The sequence below is a fragment of the Hyla sarda genome, unplaced genomic scaffold (assembly GCF_029499605.1).
Source record: "Hyla sarda isolate aHylSar1 unplaced genomic scaffold, aHylSar1.hap1 scaffold_513, whole genome shotgun sequence".
NCBI classification, from domain to species: domain Eukaryota; kingdom Metazoa; phylum Chordata; class Amphibia; order Anura; family Hylidae; genus Hyla; species Hyla sarda.
Genome location: NW_026610524.1, coordinates 12356 through 24566, shown reverse-complemented (window position 1 = coordinate 24566; position 12211 = coordinate 12356). Strand labels below are relative to the sequence as shown.

The 12211-nt window shown below is 46.0% G+C and overlaps 5 non-coding genes across 5 annotated transcripts; all 5 read right to left on the bottom strand.

Annotated features, from left to right (window-relative positions):
• Positions 1-983: 983 nt before the first annotated feature.
• Positions 984-1174, bottom strand: LOC130338098 (U2 spliceosomal RNA). The gene has a single exon (XR_008878861.1). It is a non-coding gene; the product is annotated as a U2 spliceosomal RNA (small nuclear RNA).
• A 2100-nt stretch (positions 1175-3274) lies between these two features.
• Positions 3275-3465, bottom strand: LOC130338097 (U2 spliceosomal RNA). The gene has a single exon (XR_008878860.1). It is a non-coding gene; the product is annotated as a U2 spliceosomal RNA (small nuclear RNA).
• A 2092-nt stretch (positions 3466-5557) lies between these two features.
• On the bottom strand, positions 5558-5748 carry LOC130338096 (U2 spliceosomal RNA). Its single transcript, XR_008878859.1, has one exon. It is a non-coding gene; the product is annotated as a U2 spliceosomal RNA (small nuclear RNA).
• Positions 5749-7838: 2090 nt separating this feature from the next.
• LOC130338094 (U2 spliceosomal RNA) lies at positions 7839-8029 on the bottom strand. Its single transcript, XR_008878858.1, has one exon. It is a non-coding gene; the product is annotated as a U2 spliceosomal RNA (small nuclear RNA).
• A 2092-nt stretch (positions 8030-10121) lies between these two features.
• On the bottom strand, positions 10122-10312 carry LOC130338093 (U2 spliceosomal RNA). The gene has a single exon (XR_008878857.1). It is a non-coding gene; the product is annotated as a U2 spliceosomal RNA (small nuclear RNA).
• Between the last annotated feature and the right edge of the window lie 1899 nt (positions 10313-12211).

Below are 12211 nucleotides of genomic sequence, written 5' to 3'. Positions count from 1 at the left end.
ACACTGGGGGATAATTTTCTAAGGATTTATACTGATTTTTCCTGTCTGAATTTGTCGCACAGAAAGTTGCAGGCCAAATATGTGTGACATTTCTGCGACTTTAGCTTCTAGAGCATTTTTACAACATTATACATAGGTGCTGAATACATAAAAAGCGACTGTTCAGCGACAGACAAGTCGCATCGGCTGAAAGTAGGCCAGAATGTCAGTCCATGTTGGAGCAGGTTTAGATACAGTCTAAAGCATAGATCTCAAAGTCTGTGCACAGAATTTAGCAAGGGCCTCGCACCTTCTGATGCATCAGGTAGGTGCACTTAGCATAGCCTAACCCTCTGTACTTTGGTCTATATTGATGCGGGACATAGACAGCCAGCTGATGACCAATCCATTAGTGCAATGGATGGCTGGAAGCATTTGTCTTTGCCTTTGCAATACCACAGAAGCAATGCATGGTCAATGTACAGCAATGACACACCTGTGTGAACAGCCAGGAGACCCCCCCCCCCCATGTTATGTTACATAGTTACATAGTTAGTACGGTCGAAAAAAGACATATGTCCATCAAGTTCAACCAGGGAATTAAGGGGTAGGGGTGTGGCGCGATATTGGGGAAGGGATGAGATTTTATATTTCTTCATAAGCATTAATCTTATTTTGTCAATTAGGAACATTCAGCACCCACCCGCTATCAAGGCAGCTGCCTATCATGTCATGCCCTACCTGCACAGGTGTGCTGGCTACTCAAATGATCCAATTAAGGAGGCCATTTAGTCAGCAGCAGCAGAAGTCCTGTGCCTGGACGCTCCAACAGCGGCCAGACACAAGCAGAAGCAGCAGAAGCAGCAGCAGCACCACCTTTTGTTTTTTGGCTGCAGCAGCAGCAGCAGCAGCAGCAGCAGCAGAGGCCCACAGGGCTGGCTAGCTGGCTAGCCAGCAAGCAGGTAGCAATGAAAGTAGGAATCTTTCTTTTTAACCCTGTAAGGGGGTGGTGCACTGTACCCGAAGATACTGCCATATCGGGTCAATGCATAGGGCGACGGAAGCAAGCTTCGAAATCGGCCCCCGTTCTCAAAAATCCATTTAATATATGGTCCCCAGATAGGGGACGTATCAGATATTAAACTGATAAGAACAGATACTACACTTGATCTTAGCCAAAAGGCCGAGAAGCGATAACCGTGAAAGGGGCGGGCCCAACAAGGTCCCCTTCATGGGCACTATCACTGCTTGCTGTCAGGGAGGCTGCCAGACAATTTTCCATGCACACTCTGGGCTGGGGGGCAGTCAACCACCAGTACACACAGCAGAACCTAAACCCATACCATTATTGCTAAGCAGCAAGACAGGGGCCCATTGCACTCCCACGGGGCCTTTTTAAATGCAATCCATAACCCGGATTTGCCAGGAACCCTTCTTACTCCTCCTACTTGCATGTGACACTGGGCTTAGGATCTGCATAGGAAACACACACACAAGCACACACCTACCTTTGTTGCCTGCAGATGCCTCCTTGGCTGTCCCCAAACGGTATCAAACCAACACCCACGGGAAGCTGTAAGCATAGAGGACATGCCTGCACCCCATTGGACTTACCTGTGTGGGTTAAATCCGGGTTATTTGACAACCTATGGCGGTGATGGTTCTGCTCAGGCAGAGCAGTGCTGATGCTCCTCATAAAGCTGTCGCTGCTGTGAAGGTTCTAGGTGACATCACAATCCCTATGGTTACATACACAACAAAGCTGGGTTGTTGTTGTTTACACTCTGCAAGGCCTGTGGAAGTGAGTGACATCATAGCACTGTAGTTCTGAGGGTTCTAGATGGATGCAACAATCTCCTGTTGCTTCTATGAAGGCCATAATAGACGACATCACCAAACAGCTCCATAGTCACATACACAGCAAAGGAGAGATGTTGTTTACACCTAGTGATGTCAGTGGTATTGAGTGACATCACAGCACAGTGCTAAGGCTCCTGGGCCTGGACACAGCAGCGGCTGCAATATCTCAACGGAGAATACGTTTATATATATGTGTGTGTGTGCGCGTATATATATATATATATATATATATATATATATATATATATATATATTTCTCCGCCGAAATCACTTTTAAACCCATTTCCACCTTTTTTTCCCTTCTCTTCCTCTTACTTTTTTTTCACGTTTTTTTACGTTTTTCTCCTTTTCGCCTCTTTTCTGGGCGTATTATTCTTCTTTTTCTTCTTTTTTTTCGTCTAATGCATACCCCATCAGTGCAGCAATGCTTATTCAATACCGCCAGCAGATGGAGACACTGGGGGATAATTTTCTAAGGATTTATACTGATTTTTCCTGTCTGAATTTGTCGCACAGAAAGTTGCAGGCCAAATATGTGTGACATTTCTGCGACTTTAGCTTCTAGAGCATTTTTACAACATTATACATAGGTGCTGAATACATAAAAAGCGACTGTTCAGCGACAGACAAGTCGCATCGGCTGAAAGTAGGCCAGAATGTCAGTCCATGTTGGAGCAGGTTTAGATACAGTCTAAAGCATAGATCTCAAAGTCTGTGCACAGAATTTAGCAAGGGCCTCGCACCTTCTGATGCATCAGGTAGGTGCACTATAGCATAGCCTAACCCTCTGTACTTTGGTCTATATTGATGCGGGACATAGACAGCCAGCTGATGACCAATCCATTAGTGCAATGGATGGCTGGAAGCATTTGTCTTTGCCTTTGCAATACCACAGAAGCAATGCATGGTCAATGTACAGCAATGACACACCTGTGTGAACAGCCAGGAGACCCCCCCATGTTATGTTACATAGTTACATAGTTAGTACGGTCGAAAAAAGACATATGTCCATCAAGTTCAACCAGGGAATTAAGGGGTAGGGGTGTGGCGCGATATTGGGGAAGGGATGAGATTTTATATTTCTTCATAAGCATTAATCTTATTTTGTCAATTAGGAACATTCAGCACCCACCCGCTATCAAGGCAGCTGCCTATCATGTCATGCCCTACCTGCACAGGTGTGCTGGCTACTCAAATGATCCAATTAAGGAGGCCATTTAGTCAGCAGCAGCAGAAGTCCTGTGCCTGGACGCTCCAACAGCGGCCAGACACAAGCAGAAGCAGCAGAAGCAGCAGCAGCACCACCTTTTGTTTTTTGGCTGCAGCAGCAGCAGCAGCAGCAGCAGCAGCAGCAAGGCCCACAGGGCTGGCTAGCTGGCTAGCCAGCAAGCAGGTAGCAATGAAAGTAGGAATCTTTCTTTTTAACCCTGTAAGGGGGTGGTGCACTGTACCCGAAGATACTGCCATATCGGGTCAATGCATAGGGCGACGGAAGCAAGCTTCGAAATCGGCCCCCGTTCTCAAAAATCCATTTAATATATGGTCCCCAGATAGGGGACGTATCAGATATTAAACTGATAAGAACAGATACTACACTTGATCTTAGCCAAAAGGCCGAGAAGCGATAACCGTGAAAGGGGCGGGCCCAACAAGGTCCCCTTCATGGGCACTATCACTGCTTGCTGTCAGGGAGGCTGCCAGACAATTTTCCATGCACACTCTGGGCTGGGGGGCAGTCAACCACCAGTACACACAGCAGAACCTAAACCCATACCATTATTGCTAAGCAGCAAGACAGGGGCCCATTGCACTCCCACGGGGCCTTTTTAAATGCAATCCATAACCCGGATTTGCCAGGAACCCTTCTTACTCCTCCTACTTGCATGTGACACTGGGCTTAGGATCTGCATAGGAAACACACACACAAGCACACACCTACCTTTGTTGCCTGCAGATGCCTCCTTGGCTGTCCCCAAACGGTATCAAACCAACACCCACGGGAAGCTGTAAGCATAGAGGACATGCCTGCACCCCATTGGACTTACCTGTGTGGGTTAAATCCGGGTTATTTGACAACCTATGGCGGTGATGGTTCTGCTCAGGCAGAGCAGTGCTGATGCTCCTCATAAAGCTGTCGCTGCTGTGAAGGTTCTAGGTGACATCACAATCCCTATGGTTACATACACAACAAAGCTGGGTTGTTGTTGTTTACACTATGCAAGGCCTGTGGAAGTGAGTGACATCATAGCACTGTAGTTCTGAGGGTTCTAGATGGATGCAACAATCTCCTGTTGCTTCTATGAAGGCCATAATAGACGACATCACCAAACAGCTCCATAGTCACATACACAGCAAAGGAGAGATGTTGTTTACACCTAGTGATGTCAGTGGTATTGAGTGACATCACAGCACAGTGCTAAGGCTCCTGGGCCTGGACACAGCAGCGGCTGCAATATCTCAACGGAGAATACGTTTATATATATGTGTGTGTGTGCGCGTATATATATATATATATATATATATATATATATATATATTTCTCCGCCGAAATCACTTTTAAACCCATTTCCACCTTTTTTTCCCTTCTCTTCCTCTTACTTTTTTTTCACGTTTTTTTACGTTTTTCTCCTTTTCGCCTCTTTTCTGGGCGTATTATTCTTCTTTTTCTTCTTTTTTTCCGTCTAATGCATACCCCATCAGTGCAGCAATGCTTATTCAATACCGCCAGCAGATGGAGACACTGGGGGATAATTTTCTAAGGATTTATACTGATTTTTCCTGTCTGAATTTGTCGCACAGAAAGTTGCAGGCCAAATATGTGTGACATTTCTGCGACTTTAGCTTCTAGAGCATTTTTACAACATTATACATAGGTGCTGAATACATAAAAAGCGACTGTTCAGCGACAGACAAGTCGCATCGGCTGAAAGTAGGCCAGAATGTCAGTCCATGTTGGAGCAGGTTTAGATACAGTCTAAAGCATAGATCTCAAAGTCTGTGCACAGAATTTAGCAAGGGCCTCGCACCTTCTGATGCATCAGGTAGGTGCACTATAGCATAGCCTAACCCTCTGTACTTTGGTCTATATTGATGCGGGACATAGACAGCCAGCTGATGACCAATCCATTAGTGCAATGGATGGCTGGAAGCATTTGTCTTTGCCTTTGCAATACCACAGAAGCAATGCATGGTCAATGTACAGCAATGACACACCTGTGTGAACAGCCAGGAGACCCCCCCATGTTATGTTACATAGTTACATAGTTAGTACGGTCGAAAAAAGACATATGTCCATCAAGTTCAACCAGGGAATTAAGGGGTAGGGGTGTGGCGCGATATTGGGGAAGGGATGAGATTTTATATTTCTTCATAAGCATTAATCTTATTTTGTCAATTAGGAACATTCAGCACCCACCCGCTATCAAGGCAGCTGCCTATCATGTCATGCCCTACCTGCACAGGTGTGCTGGCTACTCAAATGATCCAATTAAGGAGGCCATTTAGTCAGCAGCAGCAGAAGTCCTGTGCCTGGACGCTCCAACAGCGGCCAGACACAAGCAGAAGCAGCAGAAGCAGCAGCAGCACCACCTTTTGTTTTTTGGCTGCAGCAGCAGCAGCAGCAGCAGCAGCAGCAGCAAGGCCCACAGGGCTGGCTAGCTGGCTAGCCAGCAAGCAGGTAGCAATGAAAGTAGGAATCTTTCTTTTTAACCCTGTAAGGGGGTGGTGCACTGTACCCGAAGATACTGCCATATCGGGTCAATGCATAGGGCGACGGAAGCAAGCTTCGAAATCGGCCCCCGTTCTCAAAAATCCATTTAATATATGGTCCCCAGATAGGGGACGTATCAGATATTAAACTGATAAGAACAGATACTACACTTGATCTTAGCCAAAAGGCCGAGAAGCGATAACCGTGAAAGGGGCGGGCCCAACAAGGTCCCCTTCATGGGCACTATCACTGCTTGCTGTCAGGGAGGCTGCCAGACAATTTTCCATGCACACTCTGGGCTGGGGGGCAGTCAACCACCAGTACACACAGCAGAACCTAAACCCATACCATTATTGCTAAGCAGCAAGACAGGGGCCCATTGCACTCCCACGGGGCCTTTTTAAATGCAATCCATAACCCGGATTTGCCAGGAACCCTTCTTACTCCTCCTACTTGCATGTGACACTGGGCTTAGGATCTGCATAGGAAACACACACACAAGCACACACCTACCTTTGTTGCCTGCAGATGCCTCCTTGGCTGTCCCCAAACGGTATCAAACCAACACCCACGGGAAGCTGTAAGCATAGAGGACATGCCTGCACCCCATTGGACTTACCTGTGTGGGTTAAATCCGGGTTATTTGACAACCTATGGCGGTGATGGTTCTGCTCAGGCAGAGCAGTGCTGATGCTCCTCATAAAGCTGTCGCTGCTGTGAAGGTTCTAGGTGACATCACAATCCCTATGGTTACATACACAACAAAGCTGGGTTGTTGTTGTTTACACTCTGCAAGGCCTGTGGAAGTGAGTGACATCATAGCACTGTAGTTCTGAGGGTTCTAGATGGATGCAACAATCTCCTGTTGCTTCTATGAAGGCCATAATAGACGACATCACCAAACAGCTCCATAGTCACATACACAGCAAAGGAGAGATGTTGTTTACACCTAGTGATGTCAGTGGTATTGAGTGACATCACAGCACAGTGCTAAGGCTCCTGGGCCTGGACACAGCAGCGGCTGCAATATCTCAACGGAGAATACGTTTATATATATGTGTGTGTGTGCGCGTATATATATATATATATATATATATATATATATATATATATATATATTCTCCGCCGAAATCACTTTTAAACCCATTTCCACCTTTTTTTCCCTTCTCTTCCTCTTACTTTTTTTTCACGTTTTTTTACGTTTTTCTCCTTTTCGCCTCTTTTCTGGGCGTATTATTCTTCTTTTTCTTCTTTTTTTTCGTCTAATGCATACCCCATCAGTGCAGCAATGCTTATTCAATACCGCCAGCAGATGGAGACACTGGGGGATAATTTTCTAAGGATTTATACTGATTTTTCCTGTCTGAATTTGTCGCACAGAAAGTTGCAGGCCAAATATGTGTGACATTTCTGCGACTTTAGCTTCTAGAGCATTTTTACAACATTATACATAGGTGCTGAATACATAAAAAGCGACTGTTCAGCGACAGACAAGTCGCATCGGCTGAAAGTAGGCCAGAATGTCAGTCCATGTTGGAGCAGGTTTAGATACAGTCTAAAGCATAGATCTCAAAGTCTGTGCACAGAATTTAGCAAGGGCCTCGCACCTTCTGATGCATCAGGTAGGTGCACTATAGCATAGCCTAACCCTCTGTACTTTGGTCTATATTGATGCGGGACATAGACAGCCAGCTGATGACCAATCCATTAGTGCAATGGATGGCTGGAAGCATTTGTCTTTGCCTTTGCAATACCACAGAAGCAATGCATGGTCAATGTACAGCAATGACACACCTGTGTGAACAGCCAGGAGACCCCCCCATGTTATGTTACATAGTTACATAGTTAGTACGGTCGAAAAAAGACATATGTCCATCAAGTTCAACCAGGGAATTAAGGGGTAGGGGTGTGGCGCGATATTGGGGAAGGGATGAGATTTTATATTTCTTCATAAGCATTAATCTTATTTTGTCAATTAGGAACATTCAGCACCCACCCGCTATCAAGGCAGCTGCCTATCATGTCATGCCCTACCTGCACAGGTGTGCTGGCTACTCAAATGATCCAATTAAGGAGGCCATTTAGTCAGCAGCAGCAGAAGTCCTGTGCCTGGACGCTCCAACAGCGGCCAGACACAAGCAGAAGCAGCAGAAGCAGCAGCAGCACCACCTTTTGTTTTTTGGCTGCAGCAGCAGCAGCAGCAGCAGCAAGGCCCACAGGGCTGGCTAGCTGGCTAGCCAGCAAGCAGGTAGCAATGAAAGTAGGAATCTTTCTTTTTAACCCTGTAAGGGGGTGGTGCACTGTACCCGAAGATACTGCCATATCGGGTCAATGCATAGGGCGACGGAAGCAAGCTTCGAAATCGGCCCCCGTTCTCAAAAATCCATTTAATATATGGTCCCCAGATAGGGGACGTATCAGATATTAAACTGATAAGAACAGATACTACACTTGATCTTAGCCAAAAGGCCGAGAAGCGATAACCGTGAAAGGGGCGGGCCCAACAAGGTCCCCTTCATGGGCACTATCACTGCTTGCTGTCAGGGAGGCTGCCAGACAATTTTCCATGCACACTCTGGGCTGGGGGGCAGTCAACCACCAGTACACACAGCAGAACCTAAACCCATACCATTATTGCTAAGCAGCAAGACAGGGGCCCATTGCACTCCCACGGGGCCTTTTTAAATGCAATCCATAACCCGGATTTGCCAGGAACCCTTCTTACTCCTCCTACTTGCATGTGACACTGGGCTTAGGATCTGCATAGGAAACACACACACAAGCACACACCTACCTTTGTTGCCTGCAGATGCCTCCTTGGCTGTCCCCAAACGGTATCAAACCAACACCCACGGGAAGCTGTAAGCATAGAGGACATGCCTGCACCCCATTGGACTTACCTGTGTGGGTTAAATCCGGGTTATTTGACAACCTATGGCGGTGATGGTTCTGCTCAGGCAGAGCAGTGCTGATGCTCCTCATAAAGCTGTCGCTGCTGTGAAGGTTCTAGGTGACATCACAATCCCTATGGTTACATACACAACAAAGCTGGGTTGTTGTTGTTTACACTCTGCAAGGCCTGTGGAAGTGAGTGACATCATAGCACTGTAGTTCTGAGGGTTCTAGATGGATGCAACAATCTCCTGTTGCTTCTATGAAGGCCATAATAGACGACATCACCAAACAGCTCCATAGTCACATACACAGCAAAGGAGAGATGTTGTTTACACCTAGTGATGTCAGTGGTATTGAGTGACATCACAGCACAGTGCTAAGGCTCCTGGGCCTGGACACAGCAGCGGCTGCAATATCTCAACGGAGAATACGTTTATATATATGTGTGTGTGTGCGCGTATATATATATATATATATATATATATATATATATATATATATATTTCTCCGCCGAAATCACTTTTAAACCCATTTCCACCTTTTTTTCCCTTCTCTTCCTCTTACTTTTTTTTCACGTTTTTTTACGTTTTTCTCCTTTTCGCCTCTTTTCTGGGCGTATTATTCTTCTTTTTCTTCTTTTTTTTCGTCTAATGCATACCCCATCAGTGCAGCAATGCTTATTCAATACCGCCAGCAGATGGAGACACTGGGGGATAATTTTCTAAGGATTTATACTGATTTTTCCTGTCTGAATTTGTCGCACAGAAAGTTGCAGGCCAAATATGTGTGACATTTCTGCGACTTTAGCTTCTAGAGCATTTTTACAACATTATACATAGGTGCTGAATACATAAAAAGCGACTGTTCAGCGACAGACAAGTCGCATCGGCTGAAAGTAGGCCAGAATGTCAGTCCATGTTGGAGCAGGTTTAGATACAGTCTAAAGCATAGATCTCAAAGTCTGTGCACAGAATTTAGCAAGGGCCTCGCACCTTCTGATGCATCAGGTAGGTGCACTATAGCATAGCCTAACCCTCTGTACTTTGGTCTATATTGATGCGGGACATAGACAGCCAGCTGATGACCAATCCATTAGTGCAATGGATGGCTGGAAGCATTTGTCTTTGCCTTTGCAATACCACAGAAGCAATGCATGGTCAATGTACAGCAATGACACACCTGTGTGAACAGCCAGGAGACCCCCCCATGTTATGTTACATAGTTACATAGTTAGTACGGTCGAAAAAAGACATATGTCCATCAAGTTCAACCAGGGAATTAAGGGGTAGGGGTGTGGCGCGATATTGGGGAAGGGATGAGATTTTATATTTCTTCATAAGCATTAATCTTATTTTGTCAATTAGGAACATTCAGCACCCACCCGCTATCAAGGCAGCTGCCTATCATGTCATGCCCTACCTGCACAGGTGTGCTGGCTACTCAAATGATCCAATTAAGGAGGCCATTTAGTCAGCAGCAGCAGAAGTCCTGTGCCTGGACGCTCCAACAGCGGCCAGACACAAGCAGAAGCAGCAGAAGCAGCAGCAGCACCACCTTTTGTTTTTTGGCTGCAGCAGCAGCAGCAGCAGCAGCAGCAAGGCCCACAGGGCTGGCTAGCTGGCTAGCCAGCAAGCAGGTAGCAATGAAAGTAGGAATCTTTCTTTTTAACCCTGTAAGGGGGTGGTGCACTGTACCCGAAGATACTGCCATATCGGGTCAATGCATAGGGCGACGGAAGCAAGCTTCGAAATCGGCCCCCGTTCTCAAAAATCCATTTAATATATGGTCCCCAGATAGGGGACGTATCAGATATTAAACTGATAAGAACAGATACTACACTTGATCTTAGCCAAAAGGCCGAGAAGCGATAACCGTGAAAGGGGCGGGCCCAACAAGGTCCCCTTCATGGGCACTATCACTGCTTGCTGTCAGGGAGGCTGCCAGACAATTTTCCATGCACACTCTGGGCTGGGGGGCAGTCAACCACCAGTACACACAGCAGAACCTAAACCCATACCATTATTGCTAAGCAGCAAGACAGGGGCCCATTGCACTCCCACGGGGCCTTTTTAAATGCAATCCATAACCCGGATTTGCCAGGAACCCTTCTTACTCCTCCTACTTGCATGTGACACTGGGCTTAGGATCTGCATAGGAAACACACACACAAGCACACACCTACCTTTGTTGCCTGCAGATGCCTCCTTGGCTGTCCCCAAACGGTATCAAACCAACACCCACGGGAAGCTGTAAGCATAGAGGACATGCCTGCACCCCATTGGACTTACCTGTGTGGGTTAAATCCGGGTTATTTGACAACCTATGGCGGTGATGGTTCTGCTCAGGCAGAGCAGTGCTGATGCTCCTCATAAAGCTGTCGCTGCTGTGAAGGTTCTAGGTGACATCACAATCCCTATGGTTACATACACAACAAAGCTGGGTTGTTGTTGTTTACACTCTGCAAGGCCTGTGGAAGTGAGTGACATCATAGCACTGTAGTTCTGAGGGTTCTAGATGGATGCAACAATCTCCTGTTGCTTCTATGAAGGCCATAATAGACGACATCACCAAACAGCTCCATAGTCACATACACAGCAAAGGAGAGATGTTGTTTACACCTAGTGATGTCAGTGGTATTGAGTGACATCACAGCACAGTGCTAAGGCTCCTGGGCCTGGACACAGCAGCGGCTGCAATATCTCAACGGAGAATACGTTTATATATATGTGTGTGTGTGCGCGTATATATATATATATATATATATATATATATATATATATATATATATTTCTCCGCCGAAATCACTTTTAAACCCATTTCCACCTTTTTTTCCCTTCTCTTCCTCTTACTTTTTTTTCACGTTTTTTTACGTTTTTCTCCTTTTCGCCTCTTTTCTGGGCGTATTATTCTTCTTTTTCTTCTTTTTTTTCGTCTAATGCATACCCCATCAGTGCAGCAATGCTTATTCAATACCGCCAGCAGATGGAGACACTGGGGGATAATTTTCTAAGGATTTATACTGATTTTTCCTGTCTGAATTTGTCGCACAGAAAGTTGCAGGCCAAATATGTGTGACATTTCTGCGACTTTAGCTTCTAGAGCATTTTTACAACATTATACATAGGTGCTGAATACATAAAAAGCGACTCAGCGACAGACAAGTCGCATCGGCTGAAAGTAGGCCAGAATGTCAGTCCATGTTGGAGCAGGTTTAGATACAGTCTAAAGCATAGATCTCAAAGTCTGTGCACAGAATTTAGCAAGGGCCTCGCACCTTCTGATGCATCAGGTAGGTGCACTATAGCATAGCCTAACCCTCTGTACTTTGGTCTATATTGATGCGGGACATAGACAGCCAGCTGATGACCAATCCATTAGTGCAATGGATGGCTGGAAGCATTTGTCTTTGCCTTTGCAATACCACAGAAGCAATGCATGGTCAATGTACAGCAATGACACACCTGTGTGAACAGCCAGGAGACCCCCCCATGTTATGTTACATAGTTACATAGTTAGTACGGTCGAAAAAAGACATATGTCCATCAAGTTCAACCAGGGAATTAAGGGGTAGGGGTGTGGCGCGATATTGGGGAAGGGATGAGATTTTATATTTCTTCATAAGCATTAATCTTATTTTGTCAATTAGGAACATTCAGCACCCACCCGCTATCAAGGCAGCTGCCTATCATGTCATGCCCTACCTGCACAGGTGTGCTGGCTACTCAAATGATCCAATTAAGGAGGCCATTTAGTCAGCAGCAGCAGAAG